Source organism: Saccostrea cucullata, unplaced genomic scaffold (genome assembly GCF_032062105.1).
Source record: "Saccostrea cucullata isolate Sc308-1 unplaced genomic scaffold, CSIRO_AGI_Scuc_v1 ctg2848, whole genome shotgun sequence".
NCBI lineage: Eukaryota > Metazoa > Mollusca > Bivalvia > Ostreida > Ostreidae > Saccostrea > Saccostrea cuccullata.
Window position 1 is genome coordinate 43151 of NW_026940876.1, and position 18715 is coordinate 61865.

Genomic DNA, 18715 nt, shown 5'->3' on the forward strand with positions numbered 1-18715 from the left:
TTTTTTTTACTGACATGTCAATTTAATTATCGGTAATGCAAAGTTCTATAAAACTCATGATCAAGTGTTTTTATTTGTAAATGTTAGAGTGTACATCTGTTAATCACCAGAAAGGAAGCTTCAGATTATATTCAAAATTAATTAATCCCGAACGAAATTTATACACATTTCATTTATCACATTTTTCCGCATTAAATAAACTGAAATTAGGGTCATTGTTTACCAGCATGTTCAATGATGTGTAACACTGATACAAATAACCAAATAACATGCCTCGATTTTTTTGCCCAAAGGCGATTGAAACAATGGTTGTTGATACCATCTTATAAACATTAATCAGCCAGGTATACACTAGCAAAACAAAAAAGAAATAAATAACAATTCCCGGTATTTTCAAATGTTTTTTTAAATAAATATACTCTTAATAACTTGTTTAATGTAATAATAATAATAATAATAATGCTTTATTAAAAGAAGGTAACCCGATTAGTACAAAGTACTATTCTTCCCCGGGGCCTTCTACATTTCAAACAATATACATAAAATGGTACAATCAAACATATATACAATGTACATGAAAATGATAAGCTCATTCTATAACTTCATAACCGAATGTAGTATACAAATTAATGAAAATATAAGACAATAAATAAGTCGATATACAAAGTTTAAAAGACATAGGTAATATCAATAAAAAGGACATCTATTATAATAAAATTACAGACGTTGGCTAATTATAACTTTTTCCAAATTCTTTCTAAAAACAGGTAAAGATGGCAATAATTTAACATGTAACGGTAGACTATTCCATAAATGTACACCAGAATATTGTAAAGAGTTTGTAAATAAGATTGTTCGATGCTCTGGTAATCAAAGATTATAATTAAATTCTGAACGCAATGAGTATGATTCAGAACTGTGAAAAATAAAAAGATTCTGGATATATTCTGGGCTCATACCATAAAAAGTTTTGTATAATAAAATACATTTATGAAAGGTAACTAACTCAAAAACATTTAACCATCCTAGTTTTTCAAACAAAGGCTTAGATGGTTGGTCAGGTGCTGCATCAAGAATAATTCTAGCAGCCCGTTTCTGAAGCTTATGAATTCTCTCAATGTTACATTTGGACGTATTACCCCAGACTGTGAGACAATAGTTTATTGTAGGCAAGATGTATGCATTATAGAAAAGTTTTCTTGTACTTAATGGAAGAAACTTCTTAATTTTACGGAGCGTAAATAATTTGTATCTCAGGGATTTACAAACTGCATCAACATGACAATTATACTGAAGAGATTGATCTATCTGAATACCTAGGAGTTTTTCAACTTCAACATTTTCCAAGTTTTTGCCAGAAATTTTTGCATCAAGTACTGGGTAATTTAATCTTGATCTTTTTTGTTGTGTACACATAAGCATGCATTTTGATTTGTCTGTGTTCAGTATCATTTGATTCTGTAAACACCAGTTTTCAATTTCACGTAAATCAGAATTTAAATGTGTTTCAATATTATGTACATTGCTGTTAGGTAAATGCAGAGATGCATCGTCCGCAAACATATCAATATTAGAGTAATTTACACATAAAGGAAGATCATTTATATACAATAAAAATAGGAGTGGGCCTAAAATGGATCCCTGTGGCACCCCTGCTGTGATAGGTAAAATATCGGAAGAACATGCGCCAATTTTTACACTTTGCTTCCTTTCGTTTAAATATGATTGGAACCACTTGATTGTTAGTGAATCAAAATTATAATGACGTAATTTCTCTATTAAAATATCATGACTGACTAAATCAAACGCCTTACGAAAATCTAGAAAAGCTATGCCAATTAAATTTCCTTGGTCCATTTCATGCAACCAGTTGTCGGTAAGTTTGGTTAGTGCTGTTTGGCAAGAGTGGAATTTCCTAAAACCAGACTGTGAGCTCATAATGATATCAAAAGTTCTCGTAAATTCACGTACTTGATTAGCAATATGCTTTTCAAAAATTTTTGACAAAGTTGGTAGGATAGATATTGGACGGTAATTACTGGGATCACTTTTATCGCCTTTCTTATATATGGGGGTGACTTTAGCATGTTTCAGCTGGGAAGGGAAGATGCCATTAGTAATGCTAGTATTAATGAGATGAGTTATGGGTTTAGAAATTACATTTGCAGAAAGTTTTAAGAGACGGGGACCAATGAAATCTACACCTGCTGATTTATCAATGTCAAGTGAGTGTAGCATAGTTAAGACATCGTCCTGGCTTATAGGAAGTAAGCTAAACACGTTTTCATCATTGAGTTTGGACTTCGTGAATTCTTTTAATTTTTGAGAATTAAAGCTATGATTTTGTGTTTTAGTTAATAAATTGTCAGAAATTCTTGTGAAATGCTCATTAAAAACATTTACGATTAGTTGTAAATCATCAATTTCTGATTCATTGTCTTTAATAAGAGTGGGAGAAATATTTTTTGACTTGGAAGCTAAATGATTAAGATAGCTCCACATTTCTCTAGGATTAGAGCTCTCCTCAATTGCTGATTTGTAGTACATACATTTTGCATTATTAATCAACAGAGTAACTTTATTTCTCCAATGACGAAAATCATCAAAGTCTTTATGTTGATGATAGTAATCTCGTAATGTAATTGTCTAGCTTCATTAATTTCTGGTGTGAACCATTTCGGACGAGACTCACTTTTTACACGTTTAGTTTTTACCGTAGCATATGTTTATTGAGAATGGTATTAAACATGCTGTAGAAGTTTTCTAATATATCATTAGGATTTTGCAAATTTGTAAGAGCATTAAAATTGGCAGTTTGTAATTGTAATTCATAAATTAATTCCAATTCAAATTGTTTATGTTACGGACCGAGAGTGTTAGTTTAATTTTATTTCATGGTCATTTAATAAATTGTTGGGTTTTATTTTAGGGTTACATGAAATTCTCTTTTTTAGTGTGGCCCTTATAAAACGTGTAGCATTTTTAATAAAAAATCTTATATCTTACTGTAATCATGAATATATTTAAATAGTACCAATGCAAAATTTCAGTACATAATTTTACATTAAATAATTAAAAAAGGCCCACACGTAGTTATTTTTTTTCTCATAAACTTGTAGTTTATTTGTAGGGATAAAATTTTTCTCATGAATTCCTTATTTCTCAACTTTATTTTTTTTTTAAATTTATTCTAAACTGCACATTACTTTGTGTAGTATACAGTCCATGAAAATATGAATTAACTATAATAATCTCTACTTAATATTAAACAAATGTAAGATACCCGCGCTTATTAAACAGTTTAAACTCCTCTCTGCTGCAACTAAACAAAACAACAGGGAGCCTGCAAATTCAGAATACACAAAGGGGCAGAGCTATCATGTCACTCAGAACCTTTTTCACACATGAGTGAAGAAAGCAGTCCCAGAAAGCAGTCCCAGGGCAGCTGGGACTGCTGGGACTGCTTTTCATAGCAGTCCCAGAGCAGTCCCATAGCGGTTCCAGAGCAATCCCACAGCAGTCCCAGAGCGGTCCCACAGCAGTCCCGGGGACTGCTTTCTGGGACTGCTTTGGTGTCAGGTTGGGTCTGGTCGGTACTGTATGTTTAAAAAATCAAAAATTGTTCTTATCTACGTTTTTCTGAAATTCAAACAGATCATTAAACTTGAAACCATTTTGATTTAAACCCTCAAAACAAATTTAGAATAATATGTACTTGACAAAATTACAAAGGCCTAAGAAGTGCAAAATTTTCAAGAACATAAAAAGTTTTATACGCTATTTTCCTAAATATTAGCGGTTTTCTTGTTAAATTCATAGATAGGGAGGCAGTTCAGCTGGTGCCATATTTGAGACTATATATAACGTCGATGTCGTCGATATCGACAATATCATGACGATATCGTATCAATATCGACCCTATTTGCATAATCTATTTTAACATAAAGGTATAAAATAATTTTACAAAGTCACAAGTGAAATCAAAATTGATTCATTATTGGCATGACTATGAAAATAAATTATGATTAAGAAAATTTTCGGGTTGTTTTTGTTTTAGATTTGATTCAAAGTACGATGTTAGGTTAGGGTGAATATTCTTAAAAATGTTTTAATAATCATGATTCGATATCGATACGATATCGTCGATATCGCCAGTAAGGTAAACTCATTAATCACAAAAGTGATGTAACAATATTTTTTATATAAGGGTGAAGATTGGCAAACTAATATGCTTTGAACAATCCTGATTCGATATCGATACGATATCGTCGATATCGACGATATCGATGGCAGGTAAAATCTCCGTAAAAGGAAAGTAATTAAACATTAACACATTCAAAGTAACATGGAAGGTATTTACTAAGGGTTGAGCAAACATGATTCGATGTCGAAGCGATATCGTCGATATCGACGATATCAACACTTCAGGGAAAGATTTATAAAGTTTTAAGTAACAGTTGTTAAATACAGCATATTAAGGATGGAAACCAGAATTCTTGGAACAACCATGATTCGATATCGGCACTATATCGAGGATACTAACACTAAGGAAATAGTTTTAAAAAAGGAAGTATTGAAGTATTGTTATAAACACACGAGAATAGAGAAATATTATGAAAAACTATAAAAAAGTAATGTGTCAATATCGTAACTACATCGTGTCTTGGACATAACTCAAATATTTGCCAAAACATTGAAAGATTTATGACGGGAAGGAAACAGAATGAAGAATTCACTGCATTTAATTTCTTCTTGACAGCGTCCAAACCCATAGGCCATGAAGAGTAAACGAGTTTTGGGGTAAACAGAAAGTTAATGTTTTGTCACATCAACAATATTCGCCAGATCTGTCAATCTTTGACTTGTTTCATTTCCCAAACTTAAGAAAACACCTTTCAGAAAGAAAAAACAAGTACAGCAAATCAGAGGATCTGCATTTTTCCAGTATACGAAGGGTTATACTCAAAACTGTGTTCTAAAAACAATCAGAAATTGAATAAAAATGTTACAGACACGTGTTTTAATTAAAAGAGAATATTTTTTTAAAATCATTCAGACAAAATCATAGAAAAACGCTTTTTTGGTTCTTTCCGAGCCCTGATGACATTATTTATTGAACGCCCCTCGTATCTGGTTTGCCTACTGATGAAAGGTGCAATATACGGTGTCCCCTGGTCCCTCTACTGATGTACATTATAAGTTATCCTCTGGTTCCCCTACTGATATGAGTTGTTGTTCTCCTTAAGATTGTTCCAATGTCAAGTAATTTATACATACAAGCTCTAAGGGTGAAGACATTAGGATGTTTATTAGTAGTACTCTCTAATTTGGAAGAGTTTTGTTTCGTATGCACCTTCCACAGTGTGAATTCCATCTTTCTTAACCTTTTCCATTCCAGGCCAGTAAAATCTGTCTCTAAGCAATGATAAGGTTTTATCTTTCCCTTGATGTCCTATGTCATTGTTGTTAAGCTTGTAGAATAGTTGGAATCAAAGTGCTTGGGAAAACTATTTGCCTTTTAACGTCTTCTTTATTTTTTGTAACTCTAGATGGAACTATTAGAGTTGTTATAAATATGACTGCATATTCATCCAGATATATATAATTCAGATGTCCTTTTTTCCTGCCTTTATTTAGTGGTTAAACTTCGTGACTATGGTATTTTTATCGATCTGCACTGTATCAAATATCTGTAAATGGTGAAATTATCTGTTCAAAAGTGTGTCTCCTTTTTCAGGCTTCTGCTTTTTAGGACGATAGATATATCCATCCAGTAACATAAGGGCTCATCTTGAAGTTGTCCTTTTTTTCTAGTCTATCAAGTCTGTTGACTTTCAAAGATCGGTTTCGTCCACACCCTGGATAATATCTAGTGAAATAGTTACGGATTCAGAACATGGCACTGCAGTGGTGCTGCAAATGGCAAGAACTATATAACCATTGACTTTGAATTTCTTAGACTGTGAGGGTAATCTACTTTGTTTAAAGCGGAAAATTCATCTTAATTGGTGCGTAATTTTCTCGGCTTTTGTCAATCATCTACTAGCGTAGCTGATAACTCTCTTTACCCCTTGCTGATGTTGACCAGACCAAATCCTGAAACATCCGTAAGGAGTTTATAGCTACATGTAATATGGGTGATTGAAGAGTCCTGTATACTTTTTTATCTTCAAAATCTTTTTTATTTCTCAAAGCCTATATGCAGCTGCGTTGTCATGCACAAGAAAAATACTTTGGTCGCCGAATTTTGGACTTCCTTTGCAGAAAATCTGTTCAACTCTCTTTTGTGCAATTTGAAGATAAAACTTATTATTGCTAGTCCAGATAAGGTGTCATTTTGTCCCCCTACTGATGTATAATATAGGGTGACCGTTAGTTAACCTAATGATGTATAACATAAGGTTACCTTTGGTCCCCCTACTGATGTAAAATATAAGATGACCTCTAGTCCCCCTACTAATGTACAATATAAGGTGACCTCTGGTCCCCCTAGTTATGTACAATATAAGGTGACCTCTGCTCCCCCTACTGATGTACAATATAAGGTAACTTTTGGTCCCCGAACTGAGGTACAATATAAGGTGACCTCTGGTCTCCCTACCGATGTACAATATTAGGTGATCTCTGGTCCCTCTACTATAGCTAATGTACAATATAAGGTGACCTCTGGTCCCCCTATTGATGTACAATATGAGGTGACCTCTGGTCCCCCTACTGATGTACAATATTAGGTGTTCTTTGGTCCCCTTACTGTTGTCCTCTACTGATGTACAATATAGGGTGTTTTCTGGTCCCCCTACATAAGTACAATTAAAGGTGCCTTCTGGTCCCCGTACTGATGTACAGTATAAGGTGCCGTCTGGTCCCCCTCCTGTTGTAGAGCATAAGGTTACCTCTGGTCCCCCTACTGATATCCTCTTCTGATGTACAGTATAAGGTGACGTCTGGTCAAAGTAATGCTGATGTTCAATTTAAGGTGTCCTCCGGTCCCCCTACTGATGTACAATATAAGGTTGCCTCTGTATCCCCATATCATGTAGAACAGAAGATGACACTTGGTCTTTTTAACTTTTTGTTACATCTGGTATCATCATACAGATCATGGTAACATGCAGAAGTCTTATACTGTACATCAATAAGAATTTCATAGTTCACAATTTATAGTGTATGAATGAAACAAATGTAATCTTATGTTGTACATTGTTACGATGTGACCGAAAGTTGTAAGTGGGGAATAATTTAAAATTATGGTATGTGTAGAATTATTTTTTTCAATCCTCTCCAAAAAAAAACAATTGCGAAACTAATTTTTGACATGAAAAAAGTGCACAATTTCTCTGAGTTCATATACTGAACAAAAAAAAGAAACGCATAATCAGAATAATTTGAAATTCTAAGTTTTCAGTTTAAACCTTGTATTATTTAAGCGATTTTAGAGTGTGTTGTGATAAAAATCAATGTTGCAAATTGAAAAGTCAAGTTGAGGTCATTTTCATTGACCCCAAATTCAAGGGGCATATCAATATGTACTGTGCAAAGTCTCAATGTTAGTGGGTTTCCAATGTACGGATATCGTGGGGGAATATCATCTCATTTTAGTCTCACGCGAACAATTTATGCATTTTTATGCTGATTTTTTCATCCAGCAATTGTAGCAGCAGTTTTTACAGCAAGTTCTGAATCGCATGAGGTGATGAAGGGGGGGGGGGTGTCTGACGGTCCTGCCTGGTTGTGGTTACCTGCGGATGGCCAGATAGTGGTCTTCAGACGTTAGTTTTAAGGTTGCAACGCCCATTGATTTATTTCAAATACAGTTGCAACTTCCTGTTGCGTAGCTCCATTTAGTATCATCGTTAGCCTGGTTGTATTCATCTTTATTTGGGCGTGGCATTGCAGTATTAACACTGCAATCAAATCTTAAATATGGGTTTAATAGAAGTGTTAAAAGTTTCTCTAAATCCAAAATATCCATGAAAATAGACATCTGATTTAGAAGAAATCATGAAAAACACTACTTTCAAAAACATGCTTAATCAAGGGAGATAATTCAACACTTGGGTTTTAAAAACCCATGTTGTCCTTTAAATAGGTCATAGGTATCCAATGATATAAAAATGTTTGTTTCATGTACATTTTGAAAATTTCTTTTACGAGTAAAACAATATGCGTTTCTTTTTTTGTTGAGTATATGTTGAAGCTTCGCTTGAAATCGCGAGATAACAACTGCCATATTTTTTATTTGTAAATTCTGCATCATACCGTAAATCTGGAAATTTTTACGTCGATTTATTTTTGCGAATTTGGGTCAAAAAGCTGTTGATTAATTTTTACGCTTCAAATTTTTGCGAATTGTCACTGGCGCAAAAAATAAAAATAACTGAAAATTTTCAAACCAGGTATTGTTTCAAATTATTATGCACAGTTAGAATACCACTAATTTACTTGTAACGTGGCAATAAATTGCAGAATCGCTCCGAAACAATTTTGATAAAATACAAGTAAAAGGATTTGCACTGAAAATAACTTCTTCATTGATTATAACAAACATATTAGAGGTTGTGTATGCCTTTTAACCTAAAATAAAATCCAAATGAAGTAAAAAATATACCTAATTTTCTCAACGTTTGGTTTTATTCTCACCTAAAATTTACACGCCGTGTTTACATTTGGAACTCTCACTGAGTTCGAGTTATCGCCCGTGTTGATACACGGTTAGATAAAATAACAGTTCTATCTTTATTTGCAAAATAATTAAAAAGGGGGATACCGCCAAAGTGCTTGTCAAACCATCGGACGATATTGCATATAATGAGGGCAATTAACAAACACAAGTAATTAACTTGTAGTTACAGTAGTATAAACAGGTTTCTTTTAAAAATGACCAGTGCTTACCGACGCCTATTCTCCGAGTTAAAAAAAGACACGAGCTCTCAGAAAAAAAATCTTCACATGTTGATTTATTTTTAAGAAAAATATTTTTGCGAATGCAATGCACGCGCAAATTTGCTAAAAATTTATCTACAGTAAAAATTTCCAGATTTACGGTATTCACTAATCTACGTCCTGCACCAAACTCGCCATCATCGTTATATCCCTTATGAATCTGTCTGTTTGAATCTTGAAATCTGTATACGAGTATGTTGTGGTCAGCTTTGGCATGGTATTGATCACATAATATTTTCTTGTACATGTCGTGCACGTGGTTGTAGCATTCTGTTGTTCCCTCAATCCCCCGGAAGATGTTTCCTCCTTCATTAGTTTCCAGCTCCGTCATTTTGATCTTCTTCAGCGCTTCTTTTTCTGATTGACCCATTCCAAGGATTTGTTCAGCCTTTAGCTCTTGTACTTTATCTCTATGCAAACTTCCGTTTGGAAATACAAGTTTCTCTCCGATAATGGTGTCTTGACGTTAGCTTTCCAGTTTTTACTGTTAACTCCAGTAGTTCTTTTCTTGTTTTCTGATATTTCGATTGGAGTTTGTGGTGTAATGAAGAAAGTTGAATTTTGTTGCTCGGAAGAATTCTGGTCAGTTTCCCCTGGTTGTTTTGCTCGTTGATTTTTGATATCCCTCTGTGCCTGTAAGATTAAGTCCTTATCCGTAAATTTGTGAGTCTCCTCGTGATGGTTCTTGACTTTCCTTGTATTTTTGGACCGTTTCAGTGAATATTCGCAAAAGATGTTTCTGTTTTAAAATGCGTCTTGATAAATTCTGGGACTTTAATATATAGATCCACGCCATCTTCCTCAGGGAGATTATGAATCAAAATATTTTGTTTCATAGATCTCGATTTGAAATCGATTATACCATATTGATTTTTTTTACTGTTCTCTCCAAATTAATCACAATACATTTTAGCATGTTGACATTTACTTTGAGGAACCTGTTCTCTTGTCTTAGTTGCTGAAGCTCGTCCTCCCTATCTGCTTGTTGCTGGGCTATCAGTTTGGTTCTGTGATCGAACCCATCTTGTTCCCACAAGTCTGTCTTGATCTCGCTTATTTCCTCTGTGAGATTTCTGATTGTCCGAATGCACAGCACTAACCAAATGGATTACCTGTAATGCTTGGTACCGAAAAAGTATGTCCCTCTAGCAGCGATTTCTTCTCAGTGCGACTCCAGTTTCTATTCATGTTTGTCCGAATATCCAAAAATCTAAGTTTTGCAAATTATAAGCTTTTAAAATCAGAATTCAACAATCTTCACTACTTACTCCATGAAATAAACACTTTACACAAACATTAAATACGCATATTGAAAGATACATAACCTTTTTTCGGCCCAAAGCGGGAGCTCAGAAAAACATGACCGGTCTAAGTTCAGTCACATGACAATTTTCTATGAACCACTTGCTAGCGATGGACTTCACGCTCTTGGAACCAGTCAGTGATGGGCGGGAAAATGCCCTGGTGATAACCGATGTGTTTTCAAATTTCACTGTTGCTATTCTTACCAGGAACCAGACTGGTCTTGTCATGGTTATGCACTATGGCATACCACTGCGTTTACATTCGGATCAATTGATAAATTTCATGTCCAAGCTTAATATTGAACAATGCAGATTCTACAATTTGAAGAGAAGCCGTACCCCACCATATTAACTACAAGGAGATGGTCAGTGTAATGGGACATTACATGACCTACTTAGAACACTTCCTACAGAACAGAAACGACAGTGGCCGCAATATTTACCTCAGTTGCTCTTCGCATACAACTCTACCATTTATGCATCTGTTAATGATGGGTAGACATCCTAGGCTCCCAAAAGATTCATTGACTGACTTCAAAGAAGAAGAACAAAGAGGGGACAATTTCTAGTATGTAACCGAACACCTACACAGGCAAAAGTGGCTTGCATGATTTTCATATGAAGTTCGCATGAATATCATGTAAATTCTTCTCATGAAAAAGAGACGAAAAACAACTCGCATGATATTCGCATAAAAATATCGTGATTTTACATGATATTCGCACGAATATCATGCGAAAAAATATTTGCATGAAATCCATGCCAAAAGGAACCCAGGTTTCATATGAATATCATGTGATGACAAGCATATTTATTGTACCCTTGAAATTGATATCAAACTATTATTTTGTGCCCCAAAACTCAATCCATTAATTCTATCCTTCGAATTTTTGGAAAAACAATTTTTTGCTTCGTAGCAGTTCCTGCAAATGATTTTTTCTAGGATAATTCCATGGATTTAATATCTCCTCTTTTTTCTTACTTAGACAATTAATCCAGATACTAGAAATGAATGATTATGCAAAAAGTCACTTTCAATTTTAGAGAATAAAAATTTGTTTCTGGACTCCTTGACTAAGAAAAGACATTTGTGACATCAACTTCTACATTGAAAGCTAAAACAATTGATCTTTTTTCTATCTTCTTTATTGGGGTTCTCATCACATAAAATTTCTTTATCTTGAAGTTCTGTTGAAGTGGTGTTGTTAGTTAATACTGAAAATACAAATGGTAAACATTCTATAAGGTTATATTACAAGAGGCCCAAGGGCCTTGAATCACTCTTCTGATAAACTGTATAATTTATAATTTCTATTAGAAGCATCCAACTCTATTAGTATCATAAGACCTAAAATGCATCAACTGACAAAGTTTGATAATATTTAGCCAGTTAAGACTGAATGTATTATAATATAATTATAAAATACCATAAGTAGGTCACAGTGACCTACCTTTTGATTGAAATTTTTTGAGGACTCGAGATACATTAATTGACAAAGTTTGATGATTCTAAGCCAATAAGTACCTGAGATATTCAAAAGTAGGTCACCGTAACCTACTTTTTGATCAACATTCTCTGAAAACACAAGATGCCTCAACTGACAAAGTTTGAAGATTCTAAGTCAATAACTGTCTGAGATATTCAAATATCGCCATAAAATGTTAAAAGTAGTTCACCATGACCAATATTTTTTTCTGTCAACAATCTCCGAAACCAAAGATGCGTCAACACACAATGTTTGATCATTCTGAGCCAATAAGTACCTGAGATTCTTAAATATACATTGTTGTAGCCATAAAATGTCAAAAGTAGGACACCGTGACCTACTTTTTGATCAACATTCTCTGAAAACCCAAGATGAATCAACTCACAAAGTTTGATGACTTTACCTCAGTAAGTACCTGATATACTTAAATATAGCCACAAAATGTCAAAAATTGGCCATTGTGACCTACTATTTGGTCGTCACTTTCCGAAAACCCAAGATGCATCAACTGACAAGGTTTGATGATTCTAAGCCAATAAGTAAAGGAGATACTTACAGTACCGACCGGACACAACCTTACACCAGAGCGAACCCGGAGCGGACCCCGGGTTCGCTTCTCGGGTTCGCTCGGGGTCCGCTTTAGGTTCGCTTTCAGAAATTTTGGGACCGCTCCGGGTGCGCTTTGAGTCCGCTCCGGGTTCGCTCCGCGTTTGCTCGGGGTCCGCTGGAGCAAACCCGGCGTTCGCTTCCTGGGACTGCTTTACGCACTGATGCGTGAAGCGGACCCCGCTTTAATCTCACCGCCAGTAAGCCCCGCCCCTTGTATATTCCAATACAGTAATGGTATTGTGGACCGACCATTGTTGTTTATGCGCCGATGCAAACATGTACATGTAAACAGGGATGTAATGGAGAACATTGATGAATTTTCTAAAATTCAACTGTACATTCGACGTACAATATAGATTTACATGTACATGAATAATTGATTTCTGTGATTTCTCGATCCCGAGAAATTCAAACTAATTTAACATAGGGTTTAAGGCATTTATTTTTCTTAAGTTATAACGAGAAAACAAAAAAGAAGAGGAAGAAAAGAGTGTTGAATTAATTTTCAGTGTATCGAATGGTGTACAAGTGAAACTGACGAAAGAAATCAAAACTAAATACCTTTTAAATTCATGCTTTATATAGTTTAAAAACACGTTTCGTTATCCCTTACGTTTTGCTTAATCGTAGTTTAAATGTTTGCTTAATACGTGAATTATGATATAACATCTATAAATTACATGTACATGTAACCTTTTGGTCATCTGATATATTTAGATTTCATTTATAGTAGTTTCACATTAAAAGTTCATAATAAATATTTACCGGACATCTTCTAAAAAAAAAAAGAAACACTGTATATTAGATCTTCTTAACGGTCAGAATTTTGGAGCGAGTATGATTTTTACCAGAATAAAGAAAAAGGCAAATAATAATTATTCTCCCGACCCGATAATATATTTACATGTATATATGCCCCCTATTTCACACACACATTATTGTCTTTAAAAACTTTTAAAAATTCTAATTATTTAATTATTTTATTTATGATTTTTCAATTACGTGTTACATTAAATTATTCAAAATTTACATCAAAATTATTGATCTTCTTAATCTTCTTGGGCATGAAAAACTGCGTGTATATGAAAATCTTCCTTTTGGATGCACAAACTGAAATCATTCCGCCCTAATGGTATTATCAAACTGAATGACTTCGCCAGAATGAACTTGAATTAGACCCAATTTCTGATGATACTTAACAAGATTATTCTTTCAATTTAGTGTAACTCTACAGTTAGTTTGCGTTACCTACTCTCGAACAACCCACATAACTATGCTTTGCTTACGCCTTTATTAATTTTTTTTTCAAAAATAATTAGTCCAAAAACATTTCAAAATTTATAATAGATCTTAATTCTTATGTTAAAATATCCTTCTATATTATATTTCTCTGATTATTCTTTGTCAAGTAAAGTAACGCCATTTTGAGAGAATGAAACAAAGTACGATTTACTAAATGTCGTGATTAATTAGCGTAATTAATTCGTTCAATTATGTAAATCGCACTTCACCTGAGTATACCCCGATAAACCAGACGTATTTCTCCTTTTTTGTCAGTAAAAAATGTAATATAAAACATTGACTGATGTATTTACCCAATTTATTTACCAAATTGACTTTAAATACTGGTATAAAAAACTAAAGAAAATTAAAACGAAAATATTCATGTATAATTCTACGTGGAAAATTAAAACATAATTAATTAATTGCTTTTAATAAAAAAAGAAAATAAATATATAAATAGAAAATACCACCCGGATAATTGAAAAAAATAAATATTAAATAATATTTCAATTATCGTAATTGATTTACACAGCACATTCACACGTTTTGCTTGTATGTACAGTGTTTGGATTTATATCGAATTAAATCAACACGTTCGATCTTATATCCCAATCGACAGATCAATATGCTATTTCGTTTGGGTGATACGCTGATTGGTAAATCCCTAATTCTGATTGACAGCTCTGTAAAGAAATACCGAACCCGCGTTCGCTCTCTGGGACCGCTAGTGAATTTGGGGTTCGCTCTCGAGGTCCGCTTCGGGTTTGCTCGGGGTCCGCTTCGGGTTCGCTTTGGGTCCGCTTCGGGTTCGCTCGGGGTCAGCCCTAGCGGACCCCGAGCGAACCCGGAGCGGACCCAGAGAGAGAACCCGGGGTCCGCTCCGGGTTCGCTTTCTGTTAGGTTGTGTCCGGTCGGTACTGTATATAAAGCCATAAAATGTCAAAAGTAGGTCACTGTGACCTACTTTTTGGTCGTCACTCTCCGAAAACCCAAGATGCATAGATTCACATAGTTTGATGATTCTAAGCCAATAAATACCTAAGATTCTTAAATATAGCCTTAAAATGTCGAAAGTAGGATGTCGTGACCTATATTTTGGTCGACATTTTTCAAAGTCCCAAGATGCATCTACTGACTTAGTTTGATGATTGTAGGCCTGAAATTAATCAAAATATGCCTTTTAAACAATTTGATAACAAATGCCTGCAAAATTATAAAAGTAGGTCACAGTGACCTACTTTTCATAAATATGTTTTTAGGTCCCAAGATGCATCAACTTACAAGATTTGATGATTCTAAACCGCTCAGTGTCTCAAAAAATGGGATTTAATGTTTTAGAAAAGAAAGGATTTGTCATAAAGTTCAAAAAATAGGTCACAGTGACCTACTTTTAAATTGACGTTGTTTGGGGACCCAAGATGCATCAACTGACAAAGTTTAATGATCATAGGCCTTAAAGTGTCCAAAATATGACTTCAAATCAATTTGAAAACAAATGCCCTCAAAATTGCCCGCTAGGGGCAAAATTTAAAAAGTAGGTCACTGGGACCTACTTTTGAGTTAACATGATGTGAAGTCCTTAGATGCACCAACTTACAAGATTTGATGATCCTAGTCCTTATAGTAAACAAAATATAAATATTTTGATTAATTGTAAATTAAGGTCATCTTTGAAGTGACCTTGAGACCATGCCCTTTGCCCCAGGGTAATTCCCCGTGCAAATTTTATTCTTCAACATATCCTGATCCTTGTATGTAAGTTTGGTAAAAATCTGCCCGGTGGTTCTGGAGAAGTACTTTTGGTTTTGTTTTCCCGATTATCTCCCCTTGTTTAAGGGTCCCAACCCTTATTTTAGTATAAATGGTAGCCCTTAGGCCAAAGGCTATGGATACCCTGTGACAAATTTGACACTGATTGGCCAAGGGGTTCTTGAGTTATGGCCCATATTCTAAAAAGTTTACGCACACCACACAAATGGCCATAGCATTAGCTCTTTGAGCCTTTGGCTCAGAAGATCTAAAAATGCAAAATGGACCATAAATTTTCTGATTTAAACATATGCTCTAAATGCCCTTAAGTAGGACCGATATGTCTTTGCCATGATCAGTTGTATGCCAAGTAAGATAATGTTCTCTTCATACTATCATATAAAAAGTTGTATTTTTTCGTGAAATTTCTATAAATTCTGCAAAGTTGACCTTGCCTTATGACGTCTGTTTTGGAAATTTAATACAATGCATCTAATGATAATTATGATCAACCATTAGGACAGTATATTTAGATCTAGAACTTACTTTTACAATGAAGTTATGGCAAAGGATTTCAAATTCAATCCCTGTGACCTTGACACTGCTTACATGAACAGCATGCGGATTTATTTCACTGCCTCTGGTGATAGTAAAGCAGCCTTTTTATTTAGAATATATTTTCATGAAAGTTACCATTATTTTATATTTTAAAAGCATATCCATAGTTCAAATTAAATACTCTATGTTAGAGTTGAGATCCGATATAGTCCTTAAGACCTAATTCAGTCACAAACAATTTTTGTCTATCTAAATGTTTCTATTATAGAATTGTGATTTAAAACAAGAAACCCATGAGCATTACAGTTCACATGAGTATAATGTAAAAACTGTCCAACAATTGAATTGGTTCGTGTTTTTATTCAAAGGCCATTAAATTCAAAATTTTGAAAGAGGCATTATTGCTTATCATAACCATACACTTAGCTTGCTTACTTTAGTTACTTAATACCCAGAGTTAGATCAGATCTAGAGTAACAAAGAGAAAATGTATTTCCACTTTTTAACCAGTTGTGCACTCTACCCCACAGGAACCACTGACCCTGTTCGCACATATTTCAAAATTCTGGAAATTTTATCATAAAATTTATTTCAACATAAATGGTTGATTAATACCAAAAAGCAAATTTAAAAGCATTAATCTATTTTCAGACTATGTAACTCCACCCCAATCCCAAGTACCCTGACTCAGGGGATCTGAAATTAATCATTTTGGAAATGGCACCTTTCATCATCATTGATATGTACTTAGAACACTGACATAATAACCAGGAGCAAAGGAAAAGGTTTTCGAGGAATTCATGCATTTTCACTTTATAACCATTCATTAGAGCCCCGTCCTAACACCAAAACCCTGAAATTAAGTTTACTCAGGTGACCTAAAAATATGTGAATACATTTGTACTCTTTAGACCTGAGTATAGTGAAAATGCCTATGCCATATTTTCGAATGTACATGTAAAATACCTAATGGCTATAACAGCTGATATTTATAAAAAGGGCAGCTCTTTTCATGAGACTTTACCAGGCATATCCTTATATCTACATGTAAAATTTTGAAAATTTTTAAATGTATGTATAATTCTGCAGTGTTGTGTAATATGGCTTGCTGCATTTTATATTTCAGGCATTCAGGTGCAACAGTATTTTAAAAAAAATTAAGCCTATCCTAGTTCACTACGCCTTTACAATAGTAACGTAAGAATGCAGAGAGCCTGTGCCAGGTCCATCATTCAACACACCAGCATTACGTTATCTACCTGGATCTATCATTAAGGGGACCAACTATAGTTTCCATTGCGCAATATTTCGTGCATCATAGTAAAACGAAGCATATTTACTGTTTTGAAACAACTTTTTTCACTTGAATAATAAAATTAATAAAATCAAGCAAAATTAAGAAATTACAGTTTCAAAAATATAATAACAAATTTATATAACGGAATTTTTAACCAATTTTGTAACTCACAGTTAGGTTGACGTCCTTAGAGTGTGTTTTTGACATTATTATAAAATGTAGCTCATAAAGAAAGGGGTAATAAAAATGTTATTAAATTAAAAGCATAAAACATACGGTCTTGAAATTTAAAACATAGCATTTTGAGAATTTCTCCATTATTCTTATTATTTTTCATATAATACCTTTGTGCCCGCCATATTTTGTAGTACTCTATAAAAACAGGAAAATTCGTAAATTTTTGGCCTTTTGAGATGCCCCCTCTCGTAACAAGGCGGTAGAATTTTGTTTTCTTACACATAATGTACAATATAGTATTACTCATCATACATTATAGTTTGACCAAAAGGTCAATCGTAGTATTTGTATAATTTGCTTAAAAGTGCTAAAACTGGCACTTTCCTTTAGAATCCTATGGTAAATGTACGTATATTTTGAAACGGTCCCTTAAAATACCTGGAAGGTAGATTTCGCCCAAACTTTGCATGTACACTAAGTACAATGTAAGATATATATGGTATAAAAATGAAGAGTTTCGCTATTGTAGTTTTCACACAATAAAACCATAGTCGGCACCCTTAAGTTGTCAACAAATATTCCAAATAAAGATATAAAATCTATCTGGTATAAAAAGTAGATGATGAAAATATAAATTTACAGAAAATATGCAGTCGTTCTGCTCTTTCTTGTCTGCTTTCTCAGCCGCATGATGACGTAATATGTGACGTACGGTATTCCTTAGTAAAACTACCTTTGGTTCCGTAACGTAAATTTTATAACCAACGTCATCAAAGTTCAACTTTGACACGGAAATAGATTTTGAAGATAAAAAAAATGAATGACGAAAATTATAGTTATAAGGTATTTCCCGATTCTGTGATGAATACGAAACCGACAAGCCGAATAAGCTAGGTTCTACTTGCACTTCCTGTTACACAAAAAAAAACCAAGTCAGCGAAAGAACCTCGTGTGGCTTGTTCCAGACTTTTCTTTCTGCTGGTTGCGCTTAAATCCTTGAAACAGAGGTAAAAATGAATGCTTTGTAAATCTTTTGCCATATTTTGTGTTTGTAATGCACTTATTTATTGATATTCAATTTGCAACGAAAAATTTTCAGATTAAATTCGGATCTTGTTTTTAATTCAGGATCTACATGTACGTAACACGGCACATCCACATTGAGCGACACCTATTTGAAGGCTTTTCAAAGTCTTGTGTAAGCAATTTAAAAAGTGATTGTATAAACCTTTTTAGCTCTTGCTGGCAGTTGTTCTGTTGAAAATTTCATTTTTCCTTCAGATGTACATGTAAACACTATTTAAAAA